Below are 21294 nucleotides of genomic sequence, written 5' to 3'. Positions count from 1 at the left end.
CTGCAACAACCTTGTTACCTACATTTATCAAATTGGGCAAGGTAATAAATTGGTTGTCGTTTCCACGCCCTGCAGTTCTGCCTGAAGCCTTGTGGAAAAGGAAGCAACGCAGGTCAATCCAAAGATCAAGCTAAGACGAGAAAAGAAAAAATAAACAGATTTTTCGAATCGGTTCATTACGAGCAGAGGAAACATGTTTTTTGAAGCGGTGCGAAACAAGGATGAGAGGAGGTGAACTCGAAATCCTTGCCACTCCTCCACGTATCCTCCGCAAGCTAAATCTCTTCCCTACCCTCTTCAGCATCCTACTATGAGGTGACGTGCACATGACGTGCCCAAACAAGTCCAACGCCCGACGACGTGAGCAGCGTTGCTTAGGTGACCAGCGTTATTTTTTTATCTTCTGCCCGCTTTTGCGCGATGCTGTGGAAACGCAAGCTTAGACACGGTAGAGTAGATGAGCACAATGAGTGCGCAAATGCGTAGAAGCGTTCCACAGTGGTCGTCTGCTCAATGCGCTGACCACGGGGAGATGACCGCATGTGAAACGCTGGCACATTAGCCTTGCACCTCGTAGCATTCTACTCGAAAAAAAAATTAAAGAAAAGCGCGCACAATTTTTATTGCATCTTATTATTTATTTCATGTTTTATTAATCGTTCAAAGCAACAAAAACATAAATTACGCATGTTGTAGTAAATAATTTTTGCCATGTTACGTGCTATGCTGTCGACAACGTGAGAGCAAACTCGTCTACGTAGAGGACCAACGTCACTGCATTGCCGTGTACGTAGGGCCATTCCTACACCTACGTCATGCCCTCATTCTCTACGCGTGCGCCGGCAGAGGAAAGGGGGAGCAGCTTTCATCTTGAAATATGACACGTTTCCGCGGCGCATAGCGTTGCAAAGTTTGCCAGACGTGATCATGAACGCCTCGTCTACGCATTGCGCTTGCCATCTGAAAATTGTCAAACCTGGTGAGTGGCCCTTTAAGGTTTATTCAATGTTGATGATGATGATGAATAATTACTTTCTTTTATGGTGACTGGTGCGGCACTTTACCACCAAATTCATGATCTACCTTCTGTAGAGGGTAAGCACCAGCAGCACAGAAAGAATCACTATTGTCAACGTATGGTGCACGTTCCATCGTGCGCATGCTTCACTGACAGTCTTGTGTCGGAAGCTGGACACGCTGCTTCATCTACGAATCGAGGACCACCTAGCTTTTCAGCGCAAGTGATCACCACCTCTGTTCCTGGCACGTCCAGACACGCTCCGTTGAAACATGGTTATGTGCATTGCTTTTTTCCATTATTGCAGTAGCTATGTTGTCTAAAAGGCATTCGCAGCGAGCGAAGGTCGATTGAAGGGCGTCAGTATGAATTGGTAATCGTTATTTGGCTATTGTAGGTAGAGTGCCTGGAGGAGCGATTGTACGACTCAATATCTAGCGACAGGAAAACAGAACGTCATTTTGGGAAACGTTTTTAAATCTAACCAAACAGTGCGCGAAAATGCGTGCACGCAACGTTTCGGAGCCGACTTGGTTCTTTCCTTACGCGAGACTTGAGCTACGTTGCAGCGGCTTCTTCAAGGCACTCGCTTGGTGGTGAATGACCCCCAACCGCCTCTAGTTTTGCCCCGTAGCATAGTGTGTGTGTATTCACCGGTGGAAGGGTTCCGAGAGAACAAGTGATGTTTCGTCGGGCCGTTCGCTGTTTATGCCTCCAGCTGCCCATGACTCCAGTAGTAACCTTCTCCTCCAGCTAGTCTGGCTTTCAAGGATGGCTGTTGCGTCGAAATTCATCAGGGCCCTGCCGCGGTGGTCTAGTGGCTAAGGTACTCGGCTGCTGACCCGCAGGGCGTGGGCTCAAATCCCGGCTGCGGCGGCTGCATTTCCGATGGAGGCGGAAATTTTGTAGATCCGTGTGCTCAGATTTGGGTGCACGTTAAAGAACCCCAGGTGGTATAAATTTCCGGAGCCCTCCACTACGGCGTCTCTCATAATCAAAGAGTGGTTTTGGGACGTTAAACCCCATATATCAAGCAATCAATCAATCGAAATTCATCAGGTGATCAAATGCCTCAGATTGCTCGGTGACGGCGCTGCGCTCTTTGTAGAGCTTCCGGGCGTCGTTGGCGTGTAGTTTGAGTCGTTCTGGTAGGTTTTTGATGCGATAGTGTTAAAGAGCTCGTGTCGCAGAAAACCCGCCGCCGGCGTAGGCCCAGTTGGTTGTGAGCGGAAAATCGTCTCCGCGTCTGTGACCGAAAAATCAAGTTAGCGAGATAGCCGCGGGAGGCTACTACTTGTTGACGCGTGCGCGCGCGATTACACTGAGAAAGCCGTGCATTTGAAGAAAAAAAGTGCACAAGGTCACGAGGCGGGGTAGTTCCTTTGCCTTCACACCCCACTCTGCTTAGCTTCCAACGCTTTCATCGGGACGAGAGAGGAGATGATGCTATAGCAGCATGCGGCAAACCTTTGTAACTCAACTCGCACTGGACAGATTCCTAAAATTTTTGTGGTGTTGAATTGGTGAAGCAATAAGCTCTTATAATAAATTCATTCCATGGTTACTTAAAAAAGTGTTTTGGGGCACCACTAAAGCATTTTGTTCGACAGGTGTCACGACGAAAACGAGTTCATTCGGCAATTATAGCGCGCGCGGGGCCAATCTACTGTGTGCGTGTATGTGTGCGTTCATGTGTATGTAACAAAACATATGAATAAGTATGCACTGAGCAGTTGAAGGGTGCACTAAGGGCTGAAATTTGATATCGCGTATAACTCCTAAAGGCGAAGCTTAAATGTCACCCAATTTTTTTGTCTCGCCGATATACGATTACGGACACTCGGCAAACGGGATTTTATAAAGGACAACAAGGTCCTGTCCACCCATGGCTGGTCTTTCGAGCAGGGGAGGAGACGGCCTAGCCTACATGAAGGCACGTGGGCGATGCCAATTCCTTTTTTTAGAAGACCTTCGCCAACATCTTGCTGGTTTGTTGGACGTATGAGACCGGTACGCATTTCGAAGGGCTGCGAATTGATGCTATTTGAACCGAGGCTTTGTGGCAGGCAAGATGAGATGAATCATCTTGAAGGTAGCGGCTGCTGTACGTTGGTTTCCTTTGAGCGAGGAACTTCAAGCTGTTGCGCTTTCTTGCCATCTGGACATCTGCCCGTCCCAAGTTGACCCTCAGAACCCCGCCCACGCCTGGGGCATCTTCGCTGCCGTTCATCGCACAAGAGAGCCTCGCTACCCGGTTCTCTTTGTTGGTGTTGCAATTAAGATCGCCACGGAGGTGTTGGTTGAGTTACTGGCAGACAAGTTTGCCCTTCCTGCTTGCTTACAGTCACCACAGAGACTACTACCTTTGCCTGCACTCAAGAGGCCTGAGCCATTCGCTCCTGAGCGGTACTTTCCCACCGAGGGTATTCTGCTGTAAATAGGCTCATTGCGCACGAAGGAATTTACTCTCAGCGAACTGACCGCAGTACTCAACAACCACTTGAAGCGGCCTGCTCCGGGAGTGGATGGCCTCACCTACCAGGTGCTGCGCAATATTGACCCCTCCATGCAGGCCCAGTTGCTGGAGCTCTACAATGAAGTGTGGCACACAAGTCAGGTGCCTCCCGGCTAAAAAGAGGCGCTCTTGGTGCCCATCTTGTAACCACGGACACCAGCCACGGAGCTTTCATCCTAACTGCTAGTATCACTTACCTCGGCCACAGGAAAAGTAATTGAAGCCATAGCATTGCGACGCCATCACTGAATTGCCACCGCAACCAACACATCCCCCCCCCCCCCCCCGACAGAGTAGATTTCGCCCAAGGCGCTGCACGTTCGACTCACTGGCTGACGTGATCGCCACCCTCGATCAGGCCAAGTACCGCGGCGTTTGCGGCATCCTCGTACTGCTAGACGTGAGAAGTTCGTTTGACTGATTGCTCCACGTATCGATTTTGGACGCACTTCATGACCTCGGTGTGTGTGGACGGATGTTTAACTACCTGGAGAGCTTCTTGGGCTACCACACTCTTCGCGTTAGTGTTGACTCCACAATAAGCGGTTCCCACTGCGTCACAACAGGTGTACCCCAGGGAAGCATAGTGAGTGATTTTCTGTTCAATCAGGCTCTTGCCAAGCTGCCAGATTACATCCCGCGCAACACTTTGTGTGAATTACATGTGGTAATTTAACCAACGACTTTGCAATGTTTGCCTGCGGCCACGGTTGCCACCGGGCAGCCTTTTTCGATTCCCTCGAGGTGGCCATCTACGTGGTTGACGCATTCCTGAACGGGATTGGACTGGCGCTCACCGTCTTCAAAACGGAGGCTCTGCTAGCCCATCCGTGAGCGTCAACACGCTGCTCTACGCCTCGGCTCTCACTCCGGGGCCTTCCATCGAGGAGCACGAAGGTGCGCTACTTGGGGATCACCATCGCCCATCGGCTCAGCTGGTGGCCGGCCGTCAGCGATCTGCGCAGGGCCAACCACAAGGTAATCGCGCACGCAGTCTCCTCGCGCGATGTCAGGGCTTCACCCATGCCCTTGCCCTGCGAGTCTACAACGCAGTCGCATCGGCACGCGTGATCTACTCGGCAGCAGTGGCTTCGTTAAGTGCTTGCAGTTAGCTGTCTTAGACGCAGACCATCACAACGTCGTGCGAGAGTACTACGGACTCCCACACACCTCCCAGGTGGGCCCCACGCTCGCCGAAGCAGGAAAAACTTCCATCTCCCAGCGGGTGACCCACCGGACACTAAATCATGTACTGCAGCTGAAAACAACAAGGCAGGCGCAGCTAACATAGCTTTACCACACTTATCCAGAGGGAAGCGGGCGAGTGAGCTCTTAATGGTTGTGTCCGACATGCAGTACCCCAGCTGGCCGGCTATCCTCCCCTACAACGACATCCCTCCAGTGATCACCGAGGCCATTCGCGGCATCAAAGCGAAGGCGAGCACCCCAGTGGCAGCGATGCAGCAGGAGTGCTTCACCCTCCTTCACGAACAGCTGAACAGCCGGCTGCTTGTTTACGTCGACGGGTCAGTGCTTTGCGACGACTCCGTGGCCACCACCTGCCTGTGCCATCAGTCAGCATGGTTCTCAAGTGCCGTCTCCTCTCCCCACCTTCTCCCCTGTGGCGGAAATCGCCACCATAAATTTGGCAGCCAATTTATTGAGTTATCAGGCACTCATGAGCGCTGAAGCCATCATCAGCGAATCCCCGGCGGCCTTGGCTGTGATCTCACGCGACGAAGACGGAAGCCTCCTTGCGCAAAGAGTTTCCTAGAAGCTACACGCCATGCAGCAAACAGGCTGCGACCTTTCGCTGCACTGGGTGCCTTCACACATCGAAATACCCTGCAACGAGGCGGTCGACTGTGCCTTGAGAGATGCGCACGACCGGCGTCACCAACTTCGTGTGCTCCGCGGATGCCGACCATTTCGTCACCGCCCGCTACGTGTGCGAGCATCATTCCGACGCTCGCATAGCAGCTGGCAATCTATGCGTTTTGTGGGCAATCTATGCGTCCCCCCCTTCCTTTTCGTTCTGTTCGCTCGCTCTCTCCTTCCTCTTTCCTCTCTTCGCTCGTCTTTTTTAGCCCCCTCTCCCATTTCCCTTCCCGTGTGACCACTGCTGAGATGTCGCACTTAGTTGCAGACACTTGCGGGGCTCACTTTTGTTTTTTCCCCAAGTCTAAGAACCACTCCCTCCACCCCCCTCCCCCCGTCGAGAAAGAGAGACTGTGGTCGCTTTCACACTCGGCCGTGAATTGTATGGCTGGGTGTGCGGAATTTATATGCTGCCTGAGGTTCTCAAGTTCAGACGTTATCATGATGGAAAAGCGACTGTCCATATAACGAAGAAAGAAATTGCGGTTACGGCAAGAAGCAGCAGAGTGCTTTATCTTCTATGTGCTTATGATCGAATTTGCCATCGTGACGAAGACAGAAGCTTCTATCGAGGTTCTCTTGTTTTGCCTTAAAATTGCTTCTTTTAAGGAGAAGTACGTACTTGACAGGCATAATTCCAGTAGACAGTACAGCTTGTCAACAGTCAATGGAGTCCTTTCACTCAGGCTTTGGTAACCCTCAAGCCAGCACAGGTTGAGGAAACAGCTAAGGACACTGGCACAAATTTGAGCCATTAAACGACGTCGAACGAGACCAGGCTCTCTTCATCGTCAATGCTCACCTCCGACGCCAGCTGCACGAAGTGGCTTGGAGGCATGGACATGAGTTTGTGTCTTCCGATTAGGGGAGTGAAGATTCTGTGTAGAAAATTCGAAATGGGTCGGCATTCAGAGGAAGTGAGGTCCACAATTGATAGAAAGGGGACGTCAGGCTTGTGAATTTTTGGTAGTCCATAGGAACCCGGTGCGGATCTGTTACGGCCGATTAGTCACATGTAAAGTGTTCTTAGATTCAGCAGATAAAAAGCATCTAAATATAGAGCGCTGTGTTTCACACAGACAAGCTTTATTAAATTTTTCAATTGCTCTTTCGTGTAACAGTTTTTGTTGATGGTGATTAGAACGTATAAATGTCACTAAAACACTTCTCGAAGTTTTGAATCCTGCAGCTTCTCATGCTAACGCGTTTCCCAGAAGTCACAGGATTGTGTACTCAACCATTACCGACTTTCGCAGGTTGACACTGCGGAGGCCAACATGCGCCGCCAGGCCACCATATTCCTAACCACGCTGATTGTTCTTCTGGTCGGACTACTGAGCTGCACATTTCTACTGGCATACCTTCTCACTGAGCAACCACGAGTTAAAGGTGACATCACGGTGAGTACCCTAGAACTTAAGTTGCACGTTATACTCTGACGGAGAGTATGTTCCCTAAGACATTCACTTAGGAAACTAGGATCGGCAGCCATCATTACACCTTTTAAGTCCATGTCTTCTTTTTTATACTGCGTCGTTTTTGCAACTATTACACTTGTTCTCATGTATCTACAGTTCGCAAAAAAGGAACGTAGAAACTCTAAAGACGCACTGAGACGGGACACAAAACAAAAACAAGTACACATACACACCAGTGAACAAACAACTGAATTTATTATCACCGTACAGCCGATACCTCTGGACCGGCAAAATGTTCTATTTCAGCACACTGTTTTCCGCTCAGTACGCCTGAGTACCAACCAAGTCAAGTCAACGGTGAGGTCTTCCGTAGAATAAAATATAAGGGGCGCTTTTCCAGAGGTGTGCCTGACCAAGAGTGTGTGCCTGCGATAAAGCTGGCATCCATCCGTAGAGCAGCTGAAATAGCACCTCACTGGTGTCTTTATTCGGTATCATACTCTGTGCGAGAGCAACTGCATCGACGTAGTCATCGCAATTGTGGCGTGGACACGTGGAGACACATGCCCTCTGTCACGATACGGTTGTTGGCGAAGCTACACGTCCTTGGTCGTTACAGCCGTATCACGAGCCTAATGGAACGACGTTCTCATGAGAACAGCAACACAGATCTGTTTTGAACATAACTCATTGTTTTATAAGCAAAATTTATGAAACGATATTAATTGATTTATTCATTTGTTTATCAGTACAGCCTTAACTCTTTGATTGCCAAAGCGCAAGTGGCTACGATGAAGGGAACATCATATTTTTGACAAGGTATTGTCATGTTAGAAGTACAACAAAAAAATTATATGAACATCAAGAAGGAAAATTTATGAGCATTACGCGAACTGACTACAAATAACATAACACATATTCGTTGAAAACAATACAATGAAGAATGAAGAACAGCTAAAGCACTTTCTAGAAATTAAGTATATATAGCGGCCACAGGTAGGGAAAATAGCAAACAAAAACATTCAGACGTTTACATGTTTGTCACCTAATTGTTTAGCCTGTGCCACTCAATAGTTGTCTTAGGAAACTAGGAACCTCTGTAGCATTTCGTTTTTCATTGAGGTTCCACAAAAGACTTTGCTTCTTCAAGATTTGACGTGACCTGTTAAATTCTATGTGTGGAAGGCTAGTTTCTTGTGGTTGTTAGCAATGTTGAACCTCACACTAACACACTGCAACTTCCGCCATTACTCGAGAGGGGACACACCCGATCTCATATAAATTGCTGATACGAACCCTTTTCTGCCTTAGTAATTGGAAATGAAACGTTTCACTTTACTCGGTACAGGATATATGCGACTAATCTCTGTTTTAGTGTATGAATCTCCGACCACATCTGCATACTCGATTAATGAACGTATTAGGGGCGCGTGGGCAACTAATTTTTACTGTTACATGTGTTTAATACCTGAGCATCCAGAGGCGTTTTCAAGCTGCGCCGACAATAATTTTATGTGTGTTTTGCATTTCGACGTGGAATTAATAGTTAAACCCAAGCATTTGAACTAATCAACAAGGTTCACTGGATTACTGTTCGCATTTCACGCATAAGAAAGTTGGGATTATTACTGGTTATTGACATCTGAGCACATTTCTCGGAGCTTAAAGCCATCTCCCACATACGACAACAATTAGTTATAACCATAAAATGGTTGCTTAATGTGGCTTGATTCGGAATTGCCTCAGTATTGTATAGTCGATGCAGTCTTCTGTAAGGCAATGAGTGTGTATGTAAGAGTCAGAAGCCAAGTCATTCAGATAATTAAGAAAAGAAAGGGGCCAAAGGACTGAGCCTTGAGGGACACCGGAAAGCAGTGACGCTGTTTCAGACTTCCATTTCGCAATTTGGACGTATGAATGGTGGTTCGACAAAAAGAAGTTGAACCATTTTAGAAGTTGGTTGTCATTTAATATTATGCTCCACTTTATTGTGGTATTAAAATAAGGCAAACGGTCAAAAGCTTTTTGGAAAGCGAGAAAAAACATCTTTTTGGCCACGTTTGTCAAGCGCTGCGATAAATTAGTCGGTAATATGAATCAGTTGCGTCCCCGTGGACAGGCCTCATCTAAAACCATGTTTTCTGTTCGTGACAAAGTTTTATTTTTTTAAAAAGAACCTCACGGGCCCAAAATTGAGGTATTCCGTAGCTTGCTAGGAGTGCATAACGGAAAAATCAGCGTGCATCTTGTCACGGTATGCTTGTCATCAGATTTGTGGACTGGCATTCTCTGTGTCAATTTCTGTGTTACATTTATCAAGACTTGCACCAAAGTATGAAGATGTTTGGCGCACCCTTCAGCGTATCTGTGAAAAGAAGCTCTTTGGGATACCATCCGGCCCAGATGTGTTGTGGAAGGTTTAAGAAGTCGTGAAAAAATGCTCAGTTCGCATAAAAAGAGGTGAAGTATACCTAGACCTCTGCGAATACGTTTTGCAACTGTGTCGCTTCTGCGTAGAAATATACTGGAAATTTGGTCATTAAAGCCCTGTGCTAATATGCATAGATTCGCAACTAAAAATTCATTCAGTAAATTTACTAACAGGTTCTTTTCTATCTAAAGGTGCTTCCAAACTATTTCTGGATCGCTAATAAGAAAAGTATACAACCTTACATTAAAAATCGATACTTTGATGTTCTAATCTTTTCATGTAAATCACCACAAGGATCCTGTAGGTTGCCCTAAAACACGATGTTTTAGTGAAGTAATCTCACGGGTCATCCAGAGAGTAGGGCCGCTCACTCTTCTAGTTTATAAAAGGACATATTTTTTACGAACCTATGTATCGTGTTCCTGAAATGCAGCCATTAGTTATCTGCGCTTGCTGTACGAACCGCTTGCAAACAATTATCATAGTTCAGCTTGAGAAGGCCTAAAAGACTAGTGGCGTTGGCGTGGTAAAAGCCAAGAAACGTAGTCTTTGTAGGATGTGTCTTAAGCAAAGTTTCGACAAGTGCTTTGAGCAAGAGAAGTTCATGTGTTTTAACACAGGGATTGTATTGCACGCCTTCATGAACAGTCTTTTTTTTCAAGCACGCATATCATACTCGCATTACATCTTTTCTGGGCTTTTGGAATTATTGGACCCCACAAATGAGATGTTGGTAACTACAGCACAGCGAGTGTATGTTTGGAAACAATACGCGACGTGTTTGTGCCACTGCGCAAAAAAAAGAAAACCGAACTATTGGACAGAGGAATTGAACAACGATGGTGTAGGTCAAGCATTCCGATTCTGTAAAAAGGTTTCGAGGTGTTGCAAATAAGGGCCAATTACATCCGTTTTAGACACTGTTTAGTTTGCGCGTGCTCTAAATGAAATCAATGCCATTACAATAATGGCAGTTGGGTGTTGATATGATGCGTTCATTTCATTACTTTCCTCGAGCAACAGCGTTTCTCCACCCACTTTGTCTCTCATGCCGGGAAGAATGAAATGAACAGGTGGAGTACAGGAACGGAAAAGGTGACATTCGCAGATCTCTTGATTGGACTGGTTGGGGTTGAGCCCGTCCATTGCTCTGTCTTTTTTATTTTTCTGTCTTTCTGTACCTTTTTTTGGCTATTTCACTGTGAGTTTTTTTAACGTTTTCTTTCCTATGTCTTCTGATTCTGTCTGTATAAGTTTCTTTTTTTGCCTCAATTATTTTTTATGCTTTCCTTTCTACTTGTTCTCTCACTTGCCATGTGCTTCACCACGCGGCACGCGACAGCATATGCGTGGTACACAAGAGTGGTGAACGAAGGGCAACTTGAACTTTAACGCACCACCACGATGATGTTATTTTTTTTCGTCACATCCTGAACCATAGAAACAGCGGCTATGACAGCTCTCCTGCAAAAAAAAAAAAAAAAAAAGATGGCTCGTTCCTTTCTGCCTTGTTCGTTCGCAACGCTTGCTTCGTTTAATCTCGGGTCATGTACATTCACGCCAGATCAGAATCAGATACATTATAAGAGAGTTATCTCCTATTCTGACCTCGTATACAGTTAGGTTTTTTTGATAACGCATTCATTTGTTAGCGTTTTTGGATAAATTGTAACACTTCATCCTTCGCTACAGCAGATAGGAATAATACACAAAAACTCGTCGTTCTTGAAGATAACTACACCAAGCATCTTTATTTATTACTTGTTAGGCTTATCTACTTTTGCCGTTATTTACCACTCAAATTTCTATTGCCATGGTAGCTTCACTTCTCGTTGGGAAGATTTATTGAAAAACGTTTTGCTCCACCAACAGGGGTATCGTCCTGTTTATTTAGCTGTGTTTATTGATCGAATGATAATTCAGGTGTTCTTGCTATTCATACTCAGTGGTTTTAGTGAAATATAAATGTCAACCGTTCCTCGCCTACCTCGTTTCGTAGTGCTCAGAATACATTCTGCGCAATGTACTGGCAACATAGATATATGCTTCAGTGGTGCCTGTTCTCCTAGTTGCATGTGTTTGTAAATAAACTGTTTTTTATTGATCATATCACTTTTCAACTATTCTTATTCACACTCAGATATATTAGCGAAATATAACGTAAGCCCTTTGACGTCCACTCTATTTCCATTTAATCGAATCAGGGGCCTCTAAAGGGACCCACAATCATTTTTGGTGCACATTTTTTTGCCCAAAGTATGTCTTACCTACCACTCAGTCTGGTTACGGAATAGTAAAGTGTAAAACACCGGGAAACGTTTCTGATATGATTTTTTTCATCTACAGCGATTATAAAGTTGTATGCTCGCATGCTGTAAATTGTGAGCGCATGAGTGGTTTGTGTTAGACCGCATTGGTTTACTGTGCATGCTCACTCTCCACGCGCCTGCCGCACGGCTGGATTTCGTTCATTGGTGGCCTCACGGCAGTGCCGCTTTTCACTATGCTACTCATGTTACGTCGTTAGCAGCAGAGAATCGGGCGGGTTTCCTTAATATTATGCATACTCTAATTTTCGCGACTAGCACGCATGACAGACTACACGACCACGTTCAATACTAAAGCGAGAAACTCAATATTCCTGTGTGCAGCTTCAAGGATACGTATATCTACGTACCAGAATGGTCTTTGATAATGTTAAGCATATAAAAATATAAATACAAGTTACAGCGAGAAAATAATGCCTAAAGATGTCACTATATTTCAATCTTTTTTCATGTCTACTACGATATAATCGTTCGTTTGGGCCCGTTGTCAGACCGTTAAGATCCTGAAAGGTACTCAAGATTGTGAAAACTGACGTAATAAGAATAACTGTGAGGAACTTCACAAACTCTTCAAAAACTGCGCCAATTTCTGTCCTACGTGTTAGCCAATTAGGTTTCACGGAACGGAGACAGACGATTTCTCTATAATAATTTCCTCTCTAGGCGTATCCTCATAATTCAGCCGTGCATTTACTGTATATATATATATATATAAATATTTATATGTATATATATATATATATATATATATATATATATATATATATATATATATATATATATATATATATATATATATATATATAGAAAGGTTATGCCATAAAGAGCCCCCTACTGCAATATTTAAATGTTGCCTTTTTTACACACTGGCATATTTGTCGCAGTAAGATAATGATAATCCCAACTTGCTACAAATCATACTACACCCTCCACCAACCATCCAAAAATGCTTGTTATGTAGCAAAAATATATTTTTCTTCGTATCTTCTCTAAAGAATTTTGTAATGCCTTGATACGACTGATAGATATGTGAAGTTTAAAGCCCCAAAAGCACCATATGATTATGAGAGACGCCGTAGTGGAAGGCTCCAAAAATTTCGACCACCTGGGGTTCTTTAACATGCACCGAAATCTTAAGACACGGGTCTACAGCACTTTCGCCTCTATCGGAAATCCAGCTGTTGCAGCCGGGATTCATTCCCACGACCTGCGAGTCTGCAGCCGAGCGCCTTAGCCACTATAGACTACCACGTCGGGGCGTAATTAATTGATACAAATTTGCATATATTCACAATGATCTTAATTTAAGTATGTTCATGTAAGCCAATATGTGCCGAAACTAACGTTATATTGAAAGAAGGGCATAAGCTTTTCCAAAATAGGAGAAACGAAAGCATGGCCAGCTTAAATTGTCATTATTGGTAACTGCAAATGCCATTGCACCACATTCTCATATGCGCCTTCAACAACATAAAGTTTGTTTTATATCGTTTCGCTTTTTTGGGGATGATAGAAAGACAGGTGTACATGTTCTCATGCGGAAGCGCTCGTGCTGACGAACTTTTTTGTGTGTTGGGAGTGTACTGCATAATAGCTAAATATAGTGACTGCTCCTCTATGAACTACTTTTTACTCCCTACAACCAGGTGGACACATTATCTCCCCTACATGTACCGAAAGCTCAAGCGTCAAGGGCAACACGGACAACGAAAAAGTCTTCAACGCTACCTATAAATACCTCAGTGACAACGACGCTTGAACCGAGACATCTTGTTCCGTCGTCTCACATTGTGCAAGATGAATGTGTCGGCGTTCTTTGCCGTTATGTGGCCATTACACTTCGCTCGCAACTTGACTTCGGTGTTGACCCGTGCAATGACTTCTACAAGTATGTCTGCAGGAAATACAGAGCAACGAGCATTGTGCAACAGGTGAGTAAAAATAGCCGTTTAGCCCATTCTGGACTAACACTGCATGCATAGCTCACATTATCGGTTGGTACTCTAAAAGTTCTAGAAAAGTTAAAATGAAGGAAGCCGGACAGAAGATAATTCGCCGGAGATGTGGACCTAACCACATTTTTTGCAATGACTGGTTTACCAAAGTTTTTATCACAATCTTTTTATCGCGACAAGTAATGAACCTGACAGAATCATAATTACGCTTCATGTACTGTTATCAGTAAAATTATCAAGTGTATTTACTGTGGTATGTAAAATGAGTGCAGCACGTCGGTCAATTACCATCGTTTATTTCACTTCAATGCGAGACTCTTAATCTGGCTTTGCGATGCCTTTGTGTACCATGCGAATGTTCACTTATTTAGGACGTAAAACAATGTGTTATAGCAGACGATATCTGCAACAAACTACGCGTTACATTGGCCACCCTGTTGACTAGTTCCGTTCCCTGAAGACTTTTCCACCTAATGCGGAGAGGCGAAGGCACACGAGCGCAATACGCAGAAAAAATCTTCGCCAGGAAATACAAAGAAAACAAAGCAGCAAGATAGTTTGAAGCTCTTTTTTCAATGGGAGCAGAATGTCACGGGTCCTGTTAGTTAGAGAGGCAATCGCCGGACTAAATTCAAGGGCCGACCTATCAGCTCCTCAAACTGCCCCACGAAAGCACGGACAATTTAGATTTGGTCCTATAGGTACATCCACTGACCAGAGGGAGCTGCACAGCTGGCACTAGCCCAACCTACGTTCGCTTATGTTGGGCATTAGGGGCACGCAGAAATCAGACGCGCGCCGCGTACCCGTGTATGCCTGCTGCAATTTCCCCGCTCACGCGGGCAGTGACACGTTGGCATCGCGTCCCATTTTGACTGACCCCAACCTACTGTTGCGTTTTTTCTCCGCTAGGCATTGCGTTCTGGCACTGCAGTCACACTGAAAAACTCGACTGCACGGCGCCTATTGGGAGCGCCGGCGAACGCCGTCTGTGGTCCAAAGAACTACTCAGACACTAGAGTTGATAAAAAATTAGAATATATTCTCAAATACGGCCAGGGCAAACGACACACAATTATGCAAACTCGGCTAGAATTCAATACAACGTGTCTCCATTCACAAGGTACTCTATACGACGGGTACACAACACAACAAGATAACCTCAAATCAACGAGCACAAACAACTACACGTGTTCCAATAAAATCTCGTGCACAAGCCAAGACACCTAAAGAATAAAGAGTTTCCTGAAACTTATTCAGTTAATGTTCTTGGACCAAAGTTTGAAGGATCCCCTTCAAGAAATTGCTCACTCAAACGCCAGTGCTGATTGTCGTTCTGTTGCTCCCGATGTTTCTCTTTCGGGTCCATACTCCAATAAGGAAACTTCTTCGCCGGTATCACGTCGGCTACTGGCGTGCTGCAACTGCAAGACGCGTCTTCGCCCACTGGCGGTAAACACCCACCCTTCACCTGCTTGTGCTACAAGCCTCACCCGCAGGTAGAAAGCCTCTTGGTTATGCTTGGTGACTGTAGAACCGGCACTTCGCCAGACGGCGGCTAATGCTCCATCTCCTGCTCTACACACGCTGATGCGAAACTGTATTCGTCTCCTGCGTCGCTGACGATACAAGCCTTCGCCTGATGGCGGAAAAATTCTCTTCATCTCCTGATGATCACCACACGCTACTCGCTTTTATACTTTCGTCCTGGGCTCTCAAAACTTTGTTAGTGCACTGCACAGACAAAGCTGGGGAGGGGACGAGACTTTTTTTGAAAACTCTCCTCGACCGGTGATGCAACCAGAGAGTGACTCACGCTTCCCTTCTCGAAGCTTCTGGTGTTTGCTCGGTGATATGTGCGAGGAAGTTGGTCAGCGTTGCCTTGACGCTTTTGAAAGGTAAACGCGGTGCACCCGAAGGGTTTTTAATGCTTGTTTTCTTATTTTAGGCTGCCTCCTAGCGCGTTCGCAGGGCGCCTTGTATTGTCGCCGTAGCTAAAATTCCAAGGCGCTAGCTTGCTTGAGCGCTCCTTTGTGACAATATATTTAAGCGATCTGGGGCACTTCAAGTGTTCCTTTCTTTCTTTTTTCCTGTTTGTTTATATTCTATCTATCTATCTATCTATCGATCTATCTGTATCTATCCATCTGTGTATCTATCTAACTAGCTACCTATATCCGGGTGCTCTCTAAGTTGCCTCCTTATCTTGGCGTATACCAAAAATTGTATGACCCTCCATGCTCGTTTAGTGGCTAAGGCACTCTGCTGCTCAACCACTGGTGGCATCGTCGAAGACCGGAGGCAGCATTTTCGATGAAGGCGAAAATGCTTCAGGCACATGTGCTTAGGTTTACCTGCACGTTAAAAAACACCAGATGGTCGAAGTTTCTGGAATGCTCCACTGCGGCGACTGTCATAATCACATTGGGACTAGGGTACCGTAAACCCCAACAAATACCATGGTTGGGGTTTAGCTGAAATATCCGGAATCGGTACAGCAGCTGGAGGTCATAGAGCCCAGAGTGTTACGGTCCCTTTGCAATGACCGAATTGAGTAGCTCAGAAGGTGGTGCATCAGATGGGTCAAGGGCACTGAAGACGCCGCGGTCTCTGCGGGATAACTTGTTCCATGGAAAAAATCTGTCCCCCGTCAATGGAGTGAACGCACCTGACTAGATTCTTCTTTCAACAGTTAGATCAGATAAGAAAGAAGATTGGTGTGGTAGAGAGAGCTGTTTCTATGAAAAATGGAGAGGACCTAATAAAACAGGAATCGTTTCTGACCAAGGATGAGGCTTATGGTTAAAAAAATGAAGCTTCATCATAATTGTCATAGCAGAACACGGGAACAAACAAAGCTTCTGCCGGTGGGATTTCAGTAACTTCCTTGACTGCTGGTCTGTGCGCAGCTGCTGGGCGTGGTTGGAGGCCTGGTCGTTAAAAGCTAAGTTTTGAAGTTCAGATCTGGCACAATCGATAATGACAGGATAAAGCGACAAGAAACTCCAGTAAATTATGGTATCGTGCGAGGAGGATGAATCGAGGACAAATTCAGCATTGCAGTGGTTCGTTGCGATGAACAGTCGAGTAGCACTACAGGCGACTATAGGCTGATCAAGAAATTTTCAATTTGCTGTACATAAGGAAATATAAAAGGATGCGTGGTCACTTATCAGAGCTTGCGGCAAAGTTTGGCGTTCACACCAGAAACTGTAGCAGCAGTACTATCTACAAGAGCGTACACTGGAACGTCTTTAACAAAAACCTCTACAGTATTCGACGGCAATCTTCGAGGGCTTGAGCATTTTGACAGAGCAGTTCTTGCCTCAGAAACTGCGGTGGCTAGTATTCTTGCCTCAGAAACTGCGGTGACTAGGAGCTGGCTGACGACGCATTGGTAAAACGGTGCGATGACGGGCTGGAAGTGAGTGCTCAGACGCAGGTTGCAGATAGTCACGTGAAGAGGAGGGGGAAAGAAATAAGCGGAAGGACAGCAACGTAAGCCAGTTCTTAGACCAGCTGGCAATCCTGTGTTGGGTAAGGTGACGAGCGGAATAAAAGATGATAGGAAAAAACGTTACAAACAGACAGAGAAGAGACCAAATTTAGCGAAAGAGAAAAAGTAAAATAACAGCAATACGATGCAATCGTCTGTCTTTAAGGCCACTCGTTCACAAAGAAAACATAATGAATCAATCACAGCCTACTGCACTTCAAGGCTAAATCATTCCCGTGAAGACGTCATTTATTAACAATCTGAGCTTTGATTACGAGGTAGGGGACGGTCCACGTAGCTCTTCTGTAAACTGGCGTCTGTTTATCCTGTCACACGACAACCGCCGTATGGGACGGTATGTCCAAAGTTGCCACGCACAAAAAGAGACTGCAGCCGGTCATCAACCGTTCGCTAGGAATTCGCACTGGTGGGAGCAGCCCATAGGGCAGTCAGCACAGTCGATGTGGCAAAGGGCTCAATAGGCGGAGATGTGGCACTTCGTGACACGGCAAGGGCTTGTGTACGTGCTGCCGCTTCACTGCCTTAGCGTAAGACGCGTGGCAACAGGGCACTGCTTAAAGGGCACGGGCTTGGCCTCGAATATCTGCTATTGAATAATTTTTCGAACCACCGAAGCAGACGGGCTTGGTTACCGCAGTGTCTGCTGCTGTGGGAGCTCCTGGCGTTGAGCAAATGAGAGCAGATAAAGTGGACGAACAACTTTTTTCCACACGAAGTCTTTTATTAGCGCGACAAAGTACGAATGGTCAGGCAGAACGTGAAGTGAAGTGACTAGTTGATTTTGTCAGAGATGAACACCGCGTGAGAGCTTCATGCCTCGGCTGCTCTTGACAACTCTGGCACTGGACTTTGATGTCAGACACAGTGGTGGAAGACTTCGTGAGAATCATTCGAAAAACATCCTCGCCGGCGCCCTTTATAATATGTATCTTTGCGCTTCCACTCATTGAGGCATCGATTCTCCTGCAGAAGTCGAAAATCTCCTCCATAACGGTTGTAAAATTTTCACCATGCTCCTGTGCCAAATTATCCACGTGGTCTACAGTGGTTAATTTCCGTGCAGCAGAGCGTCCGAAGACAACAGTTATTGCCTGCTAGAAGGCAGAGCGGTCCTCGAATCACAGTGCCCAACTAAGCAGCGTCATCGCATCTATTCAGTTTACTGACTTTTTTTGTGACGACAGCCAGTCCTCGTTGTTTTGGTCTTCCGTGCCGGCAAATATCGTGAGGTCTCGCTTGCGAACCGGGGCGGGGCAAGCAGTGGACGTGAGAGGTGGCATCTGTTGGGCAGCGTGAACTTGCGTTGCCGAAGTCAATATGCGATATCGGAGTTCTAGGTCTCAGACGACGGATGTTCCCGCACCTCCTCCAAGTATAGCGAGTTTTATTGATATAGCTTAACATACGGGCGATAGAACGGAAGTGACAAAGTGAGAACGAGGTAGTGGTGTTTTACGCCGATTTCGTGGTACCTCTTTTCATGATGATGGTCGTTGTTTTTTTTGTTTGTATTCCTTTCTTTGTTACAACTTATTGAAGTTTGTATGAGAGGGTAAGATGATTTGATCAAATTGTCTGGCAAGACCCGACATGATTAACGCAAGGTCCTGCCACGTACGTTGCCAAACCAATTACTGCAGAGACGTGTGTCACATACAGCGAAACCAGACATTTCTGGTTGAAATGAGAAAGCGTCAATAAAAACTAACACCAGCAGCAGTCACCCGAAGAATGAAAGGTATAACATCAGTAACGTATTCTAAAATAGAGCCTTGTAGCGTGTCTAAAAGTTTTCGAAAAGACTCCTCAGACCTGCTGTGGGTGAAACGTCAACGGTGGGTGGAGTGCTAGTAGATTTCATAAACTTATATGATTCAGGTGTAACGTTGCGTTAACGTCAATTGTACACTAAACCACGATCCTTTGAAGTGCTTTTAGAAGCATTAACGACATGCTTGCTGCAACGACGACGCAAGGTGCGTCTGCTGACCTACGCTCAATTCCCTCTCTCATCTAGGTATTCCTCTTTGCATCGTTTACACTATATGCCATTGCGCATGCGTGTCCCCTCCTCCTATCACTCTTCTCCTACACCCCACCCCTTCCTCGCTTCGTAACGCTGACTGAGTTTCTTGTTTGCAAAAACCGACTGCTCGCGCTGCGCAGCCATTCACTCACAGTGCCGGATATATAGCCACTGGATACTCAATTCCAAGTTAGTACTGGTGGGAGATTTGTCTTGTGAGTTATTGAACAACAAACACTCGCAGCGTCCGCATAACTAAAGGTATACTGCTGATTTTGGTGTCCAATCAAAATCTTCTGTCTCTAAGCTATTGACTTGTTGCAGCACAAAAAAATAGCCAATCACTGCGTACTTTGCGCATCCCCAGGTTTCTGTCATGCGAAATGCCACGATGAGTGGCAGCGTAAACGTCGCCGTCAGTGTAAGCTTTAGCGCCCGCTGCTTCACATATACACACAGTTCCCAATAAAAAGAGATGGCGTAATATTTATGGGTGCCAGTTTAACTTATCTAATAAATTGACTAAGAATAAAGAGCCCCGATGCTCAAATAAAGGCGAGGAGCGTGGAGGCAAAGGATCGTGAATCCAGCGCCTTGAGCTACCTTGCCAACCACGGTGGAAGTCTGCATAGGAGGCCGCGTAGGTGGTCTCGTCTACACGTATAGCGCACAATTGTTCCAAGCCCAAGCACTATAGATGTAAGGTTACCGCCTCTAATGTTTCTAATACCTATGTTGATTTGGCTATCGTTACACAACTGTAAACGACTGGATAGAGGAAGTCGACGTTTTGATGAAAGCCCGTCTGGTCGGGGTCTCATATAATATAACAAAAAAGACACCGGTCATGAAAACCAGTAAACCAGCTGCCGAAAATATTCTTTAGGGCGAAAAAGTACTGCAAGCCTGGGTCCTTGAATCCAGGCAGACCGTAATGTACTTAGCGAAAGAGGCTTTCTTCCCGCTCAGTCACTTGGAGAACCAGGTTGCGGACAAGTTAGAAGCATTGAATTCCATACTGACTTCAAGACCATACTTCGATCCCATCGCGTGAAAGAGACGCGCGAAAACTGTCGCAAGCATTCAGGCCCCTTCATAGTGTTTTCATGACCGCTGTGCATACCCTGCCATCGTGCCATCCAAGCTCACCCGAGCTCAGTGCTCTTAATTGGGACTTCAGTTTCAAGTTTAGGCAACAAAATTATGCAAAAAGATGGGTTTTCGTTGTCGTAAATGCTATCATTCGGGTTGAGGCACAAACCAGTCCTATAGCGCTCTTTCACGATTGCGCTCACACCAAAATGTTTCCTTAATACGAAGAAAGGAAAAGCAAGCTATCAATGACATTCACTCAAATGAAAACTTTGTCATACTTCTGGCAGACAAGGGCATTGCTACGGTTCTTTTAAAGAGATAAGAGACGTCGTAAGTGCTTGCGGATGAGGCGACGTACTGCTGTTCGAAGAAGGACTCCGTAATTTCTCAAGTTTAGCACGAGTCGTGAAGCTGCTTCCAGAGCTTCCACACTGCAAAACTAGACGTTCGTTCAGTTTTTGTGTACTGTTAAAAGTAGAGGGCATACAGAAGCCGTTTTTCTATAATTAAGACACGGATGTCCTTTACAATTATTGACTTCTGGGATGCAAAGTATCAGGAATACAGAAAAAAAAAGAACTATAACAAAATAAAAAAATACAGAACTGAAACGGCTAAAAAAATAAAGCAAGAAAGATAGGCACAATGTGCAGCAATTAACGTGAATTCTCGTTATCTATTGAAGCAAAACAAAAATTACCGCAGCTTACAATAAGTCGTACTGGGCTGCTTAACAACAGAGCTGGTAGGCACCTAGCTGGCACAGGCTTGGCTGGCCTTTTACCCCTCAACTTCTTGCCTTCTGGTTCCTTACAGTATATTGCACATGGCTACGCTATATTCTACACGACTGTGTATTTCTTTCTCTCTTTCTGTTTCTGTCTTTCTGGATCTCTCTGTTTAGGTGGTTGTTCTCTCACCCTTTTTGTGTGTTAGCCTTTGGTTAAAGTATACTTCTGTCCCTTTTGCCTCTTCTCCTGCTGTATTCCCTCCTCCTCACCTTCCTTGCCTTTACATCAATTCTCTTCGCCTAAACTTTCTGCCTTTTCTTTTGTAATGTAACTGTGCACGTCGCTCTCCAGAATATGACCACTAGCACGGGTTCAGATTCATT

At 45.6% G+C, this 21294-nt stretch overlaps 1 protein-coding gene across 1 annotated transcript in view; it reads left to right on the top strand.

Moving 5' to 3' along the window:
* Window positions 1–1179: 1179 nt before the first annotated feature.
* The window catches only part of LOC142803304 (neprilysin-2-like), a 124997-nt gene continuing 104882 nt past the window's right edge, over window positions 1180–21294 (top strand). The window contains exons 1-3 of the mRNA XM_075888434.1: window positions 1180–1293; window positions 6668–6811; window positions 13234–13518. The gene's annotated coding sequence lies outside the window, so the exon portion shown is untranslated. The remainder of the gene's footprint in view (window positions 1294–6667; window positions 6812–13233; window positions 13519–21294) is intronic.

This window comes from Rhipicephalus microplus, chromosome 3, assembly GCF_043290135.1.
Source record: "Rhipicephalus microplus isolate Deutch F79 chromosome 3, USDA_Rmic, whole genome shotgun sequence".
Lineage (NCBI taxonomy): Eukaryota > Metazoa > Arthropoda > Arachnida > Ixodida > Ixodidae > Rhipicephalus > Rhipicephalus microplus.
This window is presented reverse-complemented; position numbering and strand designations above follow the sequence as displayed.